Below are 9,401 nucleotides of genomic sequence, written 5' to 3'. Positions count from 1 at the left end.
ACATTACAATGCTCCTCCATCTGGTGATTCATGAAAGAGCAATCACCTTGTCTTTGGATATATGAGGCCTCCTTTGTATGATCTTCCTTGTATGGTTGCTTTACTATAGGCTCCTGGACAGTTAAGGCCAAATAAGATTCTGCCTTCTGACACATGCAATAGGTATAAGAATAGTTGCAAGAAGGACAAAAATCTTGCTCTTGGGCCAAGTTATTTTGAGGGACTATAGCTCTGTTCTGATTTGAGCTTGAAGCAGAAGCATGACTATTTTGCCTATTCTGATCAAAAGAGCTATTCCAATGATTAGGAGGCCTACCACCACCTAGAGCCTGATGTTGTAATTGGGGGGGCTTGCCACTTTGGGCTTGCTGCCTTTCTAAGGCCACCACCTTGTTACTCATTTTTCGAATTAGAGAAAAACTATCCTCTAATCTCTTCCCTTGGTCCTTCAACTCCTTCCCCTGTTCTTGCAATTTTTTATCCAGAGTCGTCTCTCTTTTCTCTGTATTCAGCACTAGACCTTGGAGCATTTCCTTGAGTTCCTCTATTTCGTTTGAGGATGTGGAAGCTTGGGGAACTGGAGTAAGGGCTTATGGCGTAGAAATTGTAGGAAGAGGGGCTATTGCTGGTTGGTGGTTGGGAACATTAGGAAAGAAAGGCATAGGAGGCCTTGGAGCCAACTTCCCACCTTGTATTAGGATGTTCTCAGCCTTTATAGTTGTCTCATAAGCATTCGGTAATGTATCTCCCCCCATAGTTTGGATTGTAGTGGCAATGTCACTGTTGAAAGCTCTAAGGTAATGCAAGAAAGCATTACCAGGGGTAGGTTTTACTATAGTAGGTATTCTATCCCATGTCTTGTGGAATCTGTAGTTAAAATCAGTCATACATTCATGAGGGGCTTTTTTTATTGTAGTTAGTTGCTCTAATAGTGACAAATGGTCACTCTTATCCTCAAAATGTTTGCATAATCCTGCTCCTAGTCCATCCCAATCAGTTATGGAACCATGAGCTAAGCCTCTATACCACTGTAATGCTTTTCCTTTTAAAGATGAGGCTAGAAGTCTGACAGGAACATCATCCTCTGTAATACCATGAATATTACAGACATTTGCTACCTCTTGGATATGCTCTAAAGGGGAAATAGAAGTTTCACCAGTAAAATCAGGTATGCTTTTTAGTGCAGCTACTAGTATATCATGTCTTTGGGCTAACAATAAAGGGCTTCCACCATTAAAGGTGGCAAAAGCATGAATCCTTGGGTGTGCCATATAGACAAGCATTCTATTGATGAGGCTAGATGGCAGTCTAGGCTGAGTTCGAAGAGTAGGAGGAGTAGAGACAGATCTTACAGGTATATTAACTGTTATTCCACCTCTAACTGGTGATAATGAAGCTCTAATCCTCCTTCTTCTAGGATTCGAAAGTGAGAGTTCTTGATATTGAAAATTACCTCTAGAAGACACCCTTGTTTCAGCCCTAGGCATGAATTTCTGCAACTTAGCCTGAAACCAGATTTATTGATGTTCAGAGTCGCCAAGTACTTGAAAGATCAGCCTCTTGAAGGCTTGAATACTGAAGCCAGCACTACTTCTTTAGCGTTGATCCCTGGAATTCTCTCTTCTTAACACTAGTAGACCTTAAATCTTCTGATATGAGTCCCACCGAGCATGCCAAAAACTGTTGTCACTTAGGTTTGCACCCTTGTCCAAGGCCTATGTGTGAGGACAACCTAGTGAAACATGGAAACAACCTCCAAGCTGTGGGACTTGAACTACGAGGTTGAGTCTCGGGAGAAGGCCTGATTCCTCTTACTATCAAGGTGCACCTATCTATTCTCAGAAGTAAAAGGGAGAAAGAGAGCACTAAGGAAAATCTACCTAGTCTAATCTAAGGCGGTGATGCACCAAAACAGAGTGTTCATACTCGTTTTCTTGCCCATATATGCACTACGGAACTAGGGTAACATTCAAGGTCATACATTCATTCAGACTTGTATCGACCAACAGCCACATACAGATTAGGAAACCAACTAAATGACACCAGGGAAAGGAGATCTCACTTGTATGTTATTCAATGGGCCAAAGATAGATACAACATGTGGACTACTGATCTCAATAATGCATCAATGAGAGGAAAAACAATGCACATGCACATTGATGGCTGAAAGAGATGGTACAGGATGTTATCTAACTCAGAGACAAAGGGGTTTTTACACTGCAAATCCACGAGTAGTAGCAGAGAAAATCAGGAAGAGTCAACCCTAGGAACAAATCACAAAATTTCCTTTATAGATCAGGCATAACTTGAAGATTTTTGTGGTACATTTACTTCCTACCTACTTGAATTGATCCCCAAAATATCTGATCAAAGATCACACTCGAGCATGATTCTGAAGTACCAAATCAGATATTCGACTGAAAGAACGCCTTGAGTAGACAGAACGGTGCCAATGAATGATACTGACATAGTAGATGGATCGACTGGGATGGTGGAGTGTTTCCCTATGCCTGGCATTCATTCCTGGTAGGTCAGAAATGATCGCGAAGATCAAATTGCAAGATAACATCGATCATCTTCATTTTTTGATTCATGAATCAGCCTAGTCAAAAGTTCAACCAGGCTCCCTACGCATCAACTAGGCCACGCGGGCCAACTATATTTCTTTATTTTGCCACCTGAGGAAGTCCTCCCGTGGTTGACCTTCCATCATCGAACCACTGCGCCACCCTTTAGACAGTTATCACTAACTACGACGGTTATATTATCTCCCAGCCGACCGTCAATCTTGACCAGGCCAATAGGACACGTGTCATCCAAGCGCGTTGTTGCTAACACTATCTCCAGAGCAGTTCTTCATAGTGCAATGGCGCCCACCGTAGATCTGTCTCCATCTAATGACCAGAATCACTTCGTACTGCCCTGTGCTATTCCTATTCCAGGCCCATCACATTTGGCACCACCTTGGCAACCGATCTTCATCCAAATGACATATGGCAATAGCTTAGCGATCCATCCTAGCAAGACTTGACCCCACCGACACATGGAAATAGGGCACCATGTCGCTCTACTAAAAATCTTTCAGCTTCACCAAGACAACATGGCACTGCTATTGATCTATTCTAATCTGTCGGTTGCGAAACATGACCTTTCGCAACCCTCCTTCTTTTATGATTCACCAGGCCCGCCGAAACGTGGCGTCAGCTTATTGGTCTATTGGTCACCCTAAATCCGATCGCATCCGGCGGCATGGAATGCGGTCCCGCCAGGACACGTGGCGCAAGGGCGCCAAGTCGTCGATGTTAACTCCCAAGCTGTTCCCCATAGTGTGATGGTGCCTACCCTTGATTTATCTTGATCCAACGGTTAGAGCGCCATCGTTCTTCGCTCATCATCCCTTCTAAGAACTACTGGGTCTGCATCACACATGGTGTCTCCTTATTTGGTCCGACGAAACACTAGCTGGCAACCCAAGGCAGCATGCTCTGAGATTTACACGTGTTTTCATCTGATTCGTTATCTTGACGTCGGGCTGACAAATTGCGTTGCAGAGTATTGACGGGACCCATTTGCCTAATCCTTCCTCGCCATGGTGAACTTTTCATTTGGGCGCTATGTTGCCATCGAAAAATGCATTGGTTTTTCGTTGGTGCCATAGCGCCTTGCCGTGTTTTGAAACTTCCAGGCCGTGAAATTATCTGCCCACTGCCACAAAACCTCTGACCTGCCGTACTCTGCGACCTGCGATCGGACTCTGAATGACACCTGGCAATCCTTGGTGAGACCTAGCCCATGTCGACCCATGTGGTGGATGGTCGCCATGTCGCTATGATAAAATCCGCACATATTCGCCATAGCGAGATGGCGCCATCCGTTGATGCAATCCAATCCGACGGTGGAGAGGACCAACACACTTCGTACTTTCGCTTGCCATGTCGACACACTTGGCATCGCCTTGCGACATAGCCCCACCTGACATGTGGCATCAGGGCGCAATGTCGCTATCATAACCCTCGCGCATCTCTGCCATAGCGCGATGGCACTTACCATCAATCCAAGCTGATTCGACGGTGGAGATCATAGACCCCGACTGTGTGAGTCATGCTGACAGAAATTTCGGCCTGGTTACATGTGGTCCCTTTTGATTTGCCATCTGAAACACCTGATCACGTCGATCATTGAAACTTGTTGCCGTGACTATTTTTGCCGGGTGCTATGTTGCTATGGAGATTTTTCAGCTTATATGCAATAGCGACATAGCGGACAAGGCACCATGGAACTTTTTCGACCCACCGAACGCTGGACCCACCTCTGCAATGTATCTTCAGGGCGTCATCGCGCTATCATAGATATTGTGCATTTTCTTTATAGCGTGATGGCGCCAACCATCGGTCTACTTAGATCTGACAGCCAGAAAGTTGCGGGTCGCAACATTAAAATATTAATTCAAGGCTAATTGTTGCACGAGCCGCACTTTTAAAAAATTTAAATCCTTGGCGGCAAAACCAGAGGTAACAGAAATCATTTAGGAGATACAAAATTTGAACAACCATATGTTAAGATTCTACAATTATAAGAAAACCATCCAACATTCTTTCTAATGGCAGGCTTTGTCAGTATCAAAGGCATAATGAAGCACTTTGTAGTAATCACAAAGGAAATCTTCTAGTTTGCCATATACCAATTCAAACTTAGATATATCTTGCTGATCTAACAACATCCCATCATTAAAAGTGCCAGAAAGGCATGCAAACATTTGTAGATCAGTGTAAGATCCATAATACTGAAATGTACTTGTAATATGCACTTGGAGATGATGCATAGAACCTCTATCTGCAAGAGTCATTCTATGAAAATTCCTACAAAAATAGCAAAGTTCCAGATACAAGTAAACAATAATGTGCTACTCATCTTGCATCTTATGCCTTCCCACACCTAAGATATTAATATCTTTAATTTATGAAATAGTAAATGCTACAACCAGAATCTCTTCAAATTCTCAAGCTACCAACTAGTCGCTTGTATAATATTTCTGCACTTCGATTCTCATTTAGCCACCTCAAGCTACAAGAGCCTCTTCTCATATAAAAAGAATGTTGCCTTTAAAAAATTAAGTTATGCCTCTCAGAGCCTGATTCTATTCCAGGCTATGGCAGCCTCATGATCACATATCTATATGCCATAGAGATGTGTTAAAGAGACATCATACTAAGACAGCTGTGTAGTCTACTACTCAAACCACATTAAGGTCTCACAAACAAAAGATTAGACTTTACTATTAGAGACTAAAATTTTATAGTAGAAAATCTGACAATTATACTTACAATTTAATAATAGGATGAGCCATAGCCACCTAAGTATCCACCACCTATGCCACGACTTGAATACAAAGATGAGTAAGAACCTCCACCAATCTGAATACAATAAGAACTAGTTAATATTGTTACAAAATTAAACAAATCAAAACAGAAAGATATCAAGTTACATACATCAGCACCGCTAGATGACAAATAGTCAAACACATCACAACCTTTGTTTTCACGCTGAGAAGATGCAACATAGGAGATGAAAAACTAAAGGAATTAAGTCATTATTTATATTCATCAAGCAATAGGCATACACATGATAGTTTCTAAATTGTAAATTGTGTTGTCTTCAATAAGAGGTTGATGTGGGTTTTGTTTATGGATGCATAAAAATCATTACAACTACCAACAAGAGGAAAGGAGGAGCTCAAGTAGTTCATATATGGGCTTTCATCAGCATCAAACACTTTATGTTGAGCAATCATTCCTAGATGAAGGAAAGTACTCATATTAGAGAATCACAACTATGGATAAATCGTCATTTAGACCTATTTTCACTAGTAGCTAAGATATCAATCTGCATCATACATGGAAGAAGTTGAAGAGCAGTCAATACACATCAACATCATGAGAAGAAGTGATTTGGTTAATGAACCAATTACTAAATCAATATGGAGTGCTACTTCTGTTGTCTTAATTACCTTAGACTAGGTAGATTCAGTTCAATCTCAACTTTTTTCTTAAAAGCAAGAATATCATTTCAAAAAAATGCTACTCAAGCTCAATGCATTAAATTTTTGGGGAGCTGTGACCTGAGCCTGTGCTTGGATCCTTAAAGAGTTCAAAACAGTTGAAGAAACCATTTCCAGTGAATATAAATATTCAAGTTTGTAAGCACAAGGGTCTTTTGATAACCCATGCAGATACTTTATCCTTCACTGCATGCTGCCGATAGAGTCAAAAACTGACAAATGCAACCATTCTCATACTGATCCCACCAATTTTTTGCTGGAAGACTATCTTTTCAACCAAAGTTTTTTGTCAAGCTCACCACATCACAAACTCATCCTTCACAAGGAAATGTGAGCATGACATTGGTACTAGAGAATGTTTGTTAAAAGGAAAATATTTGACTTGGATGAATAAGACAGGTTGGTTAGTATGGCCAAAATCAGACATCACCAAATCAACTAATAAGACTATACTAAAACTAAGAATCTTAGGGAAAAAACATAACCTTGTAATCTCTTCTTTTAACATTGAAACCAAGAGGCTTAGCACGCTCCTCCATTTTTGTGATGATCTCAGTAGCTAGAAACTTGGACGTGAAGTGTACAACCTGTTTAACACTCTGCACAATACACATCAAAATCACTCATGTTTCAGACCTAAAAGACTCAGTAGCTTAAAATATTCAAGAAAGAAAGAACAGTTCTATGTGGGTATGGTACAGGTTATATTTCTTAATAGATTGGGTTGTATTTCTTAATAGATTTTTCTTTCAATAGTGATTTTTAGCATTTACTTCAATAATACCATGCCAAAAGCAAAATGACTCGGCCTTAAATAAAAAATTAAATTAACATTTTTCAAAATGGAGAAATTTTATGTTATGAATAAAATAATGTTGATGAATAAGTGAAATATTTTGGTAAATTCTATGCGTCGTAGTTTTCCTTTTGTTGGTAAGTCTATGTTTTAATTCTATTGTTCAAGTGGTTTGTTCCAATATATACTAAATGTGATCGGAAAGATAAATTTTAACTTTATCATAATGTGTTATACTTGTTCTTTTTAGAAAGTGTAGTCAAAATCCTATGCAATGGTATATTGTTTAGTATTTATTAATTTAATATATACCAAAGGTCATCTTTTTGTGCAGATTACTAAAATTTTCAAGGAGCTCGAACAAGCAACATTTGCTCTTGAACCCACAGAAAAGGAAATCAGTAGGGATCTTATAACATTATTACAGCAGGAAGAGGATGTCAGTGGTCTAAATCATATATCAGAACTAGAAGCTTTTCATCAAGCAACTATAAGGTTGGGAATAGTATCTCCTAAAACAATTTCAATGGAGAAGAGAAGTTTGAGGAAGCAACTTGATAAATCTCGTTGTGAGGATGACAAGAGAAAAGAATCAATTATTTTATACTTCCTACACATCCTAAGAAAATACAACAAGCTTTTCACAAATGAATGTATGGATGATGTCGATTCTCAGTACTCTGATCCATGTTCTCCTATAGTCAGCAGTTATTTGGATGAAGCTCATGTTAATAGCAGGAGGAGGGACCATGATGATTCTAAAATCCAGTCATTCAAATTGGGTTCCAAGGAAACTCTTAGAAGTTCCATGAGAATGTTGCTAGCAGTTCGTGAAGAATTTAGATGTCCAATTTCCTTATAGTTAATGTCAGATCCTGTGATCATTTTCTCTGGTCAAACATATGAAAGAGTATGCATAGAGAAATGGTTCAGTGAGGGTAATGATACATGCCCAAAAAACATAGCAAAAATTATCGTATCTTTTTGTCACTCCTAACTACTGTGTGAAGGGATTAATTGGGAGTTGGTGTGAGAAAAATGGTATCAAAGTTCCAGAACCACCTCCCCCAACTTCTTTGCCTCTGATATACTGGAGATGGGAGTGGTCAGATTCCATGAAAAGTGTTGTTGATGGTCGGTTGAAAAGAGTCAAGGTGGGATCATCAAACAATGATCAAGTTGCAAATTTTTGTGAGGGAGATGCTAGTGCTTTATCAACTCCCACTTTAGATCATAACATCTCCTCTAAGTCCACAATTTTATCTATACAAGGAAAATTGATACAAATCAGTGGTATAGACCCTTCTTTGACTTACAATATGGTGGACGCTCAAAATCTAGAAAAGCAGAGTATTGAAAAGTATGAAAGGTTGCCTGCAAACCTTAATTCATCAAGTTTAGGAGTACAGTGTGCAACTGCATAGGAAGTTGCATTATTGTGTAAGGATGATGGTGCTTGCTCTTATATGGGTGCCAATCATTTTATTTCTTCTCTTGTGAATTTCTTGCAGTCTTCTGTAGATGCACTAGATACGAAGGCTCAAGAAGTAGCGGCATTGGCACTTCTCAAAATAACATGGAACAATAATAGGTAGACAATTTTAATTTGAAATGTTGAAACAGTTTTTGGCATTTCATTCAACCATCTTTAGCAATCAATTGTTTAAATGTATTCATGTAATATCTACGACAAATTTCTTACAGTGTTCTTGAAATTTTTATTTTGTAGGAACAAGGCATCAATTCTATCTTCAGGTGTAGTACCATTGTTATTGAATCTTCTTGATTCGAAAGCAGCTGAAGTAGCATTGGCAGTTTTACTAGTGCTATCTAGTTGGGATGACAATAAGGCAAGCATTGGTTCCTTGGGAGCTATTCCTTGCCTAATTAAACTACTAAGCTCAAACTCCTACCAATGTAGACAAGATGCTCTAAACTCATTATATCATTTATCCACAAATGCTGAAAATTAGTCTAGAATGGTGTCAGCAAATGTCATTTCCAAGATTGTTCATCTCCTCACTATCTTTGAAGTTGATTTTACAGAAATTTGCATTAGCATCTTATATAATCTAGCTACCATTGAAGATGGAAGAATAGCAATTGCCAATACTGATGGTTGCATTGTGACTATAGCAGAGCTACTTGATACAAGCACCCCTAAGTAACAAGAACAATCGGTGGCTATACTCTCATTGCTATGCACCAAGAGCTTTGACCATTGTCAACTGGTTTTAAGAGATGTACTTTGAAATGATGTACTTTGAAATGATGTACTTTGAAATCAACAAATTCCCTCTTATATTATTCAAACATTATTTTGTAGACTTGTAGGCAAATATCGACATGAGGCTAGAGTTGTAGATTTGAATATTGATTATTAGATAGGTTCAAGAGATACTAACCAGTGTCAGAGGCCAAATAGATGATCGCCATAGAAACATCCCATTTTTCTCCTTCTTTATAAAGAGGTTCATTTTTTCGAAGATCACCTAGGAATTCCTTGGGTGAAAGTATGTCCATTCTAGGAATACCTTCACTTGGACC

At 39.3% G+C, this 9,401-nt stretch overlaps 1 pseudogene; it reads left to right on the top strand.

Annotated features, from left to right (window-relative positions):
* The first annotated feature begins 4,273 nt into the window (after window positions 1-4,273).
* Window positions 4,274-9,106, top strand: LOC149545575 (U-box domain-containing protein 45-like; annotated as a pseudogene).
* The last annotated feature ends 295 nt before the right edge of the window (window positions 9,107-9,401 follow it).

The sequence above is a fragment of the Cupressus sempervirens genome, chromosome 7, assembly GCF_028749045.1.
Source record: "Cupressus sempervirens isolate cs-2001-9-10 chromosome 7, ASM2874904v1, whole genome shotgun sequence".
Lineage (NCBI taxonomy): Eukaryota > Viridiplantae > Streptophyta > Pinopsida > Cupressales > Cupressaceae > Cupressus > Cupressus sempervirens.
This window is presented reverse-complemented; position numbering and strand designations above follow the sequence as displayed.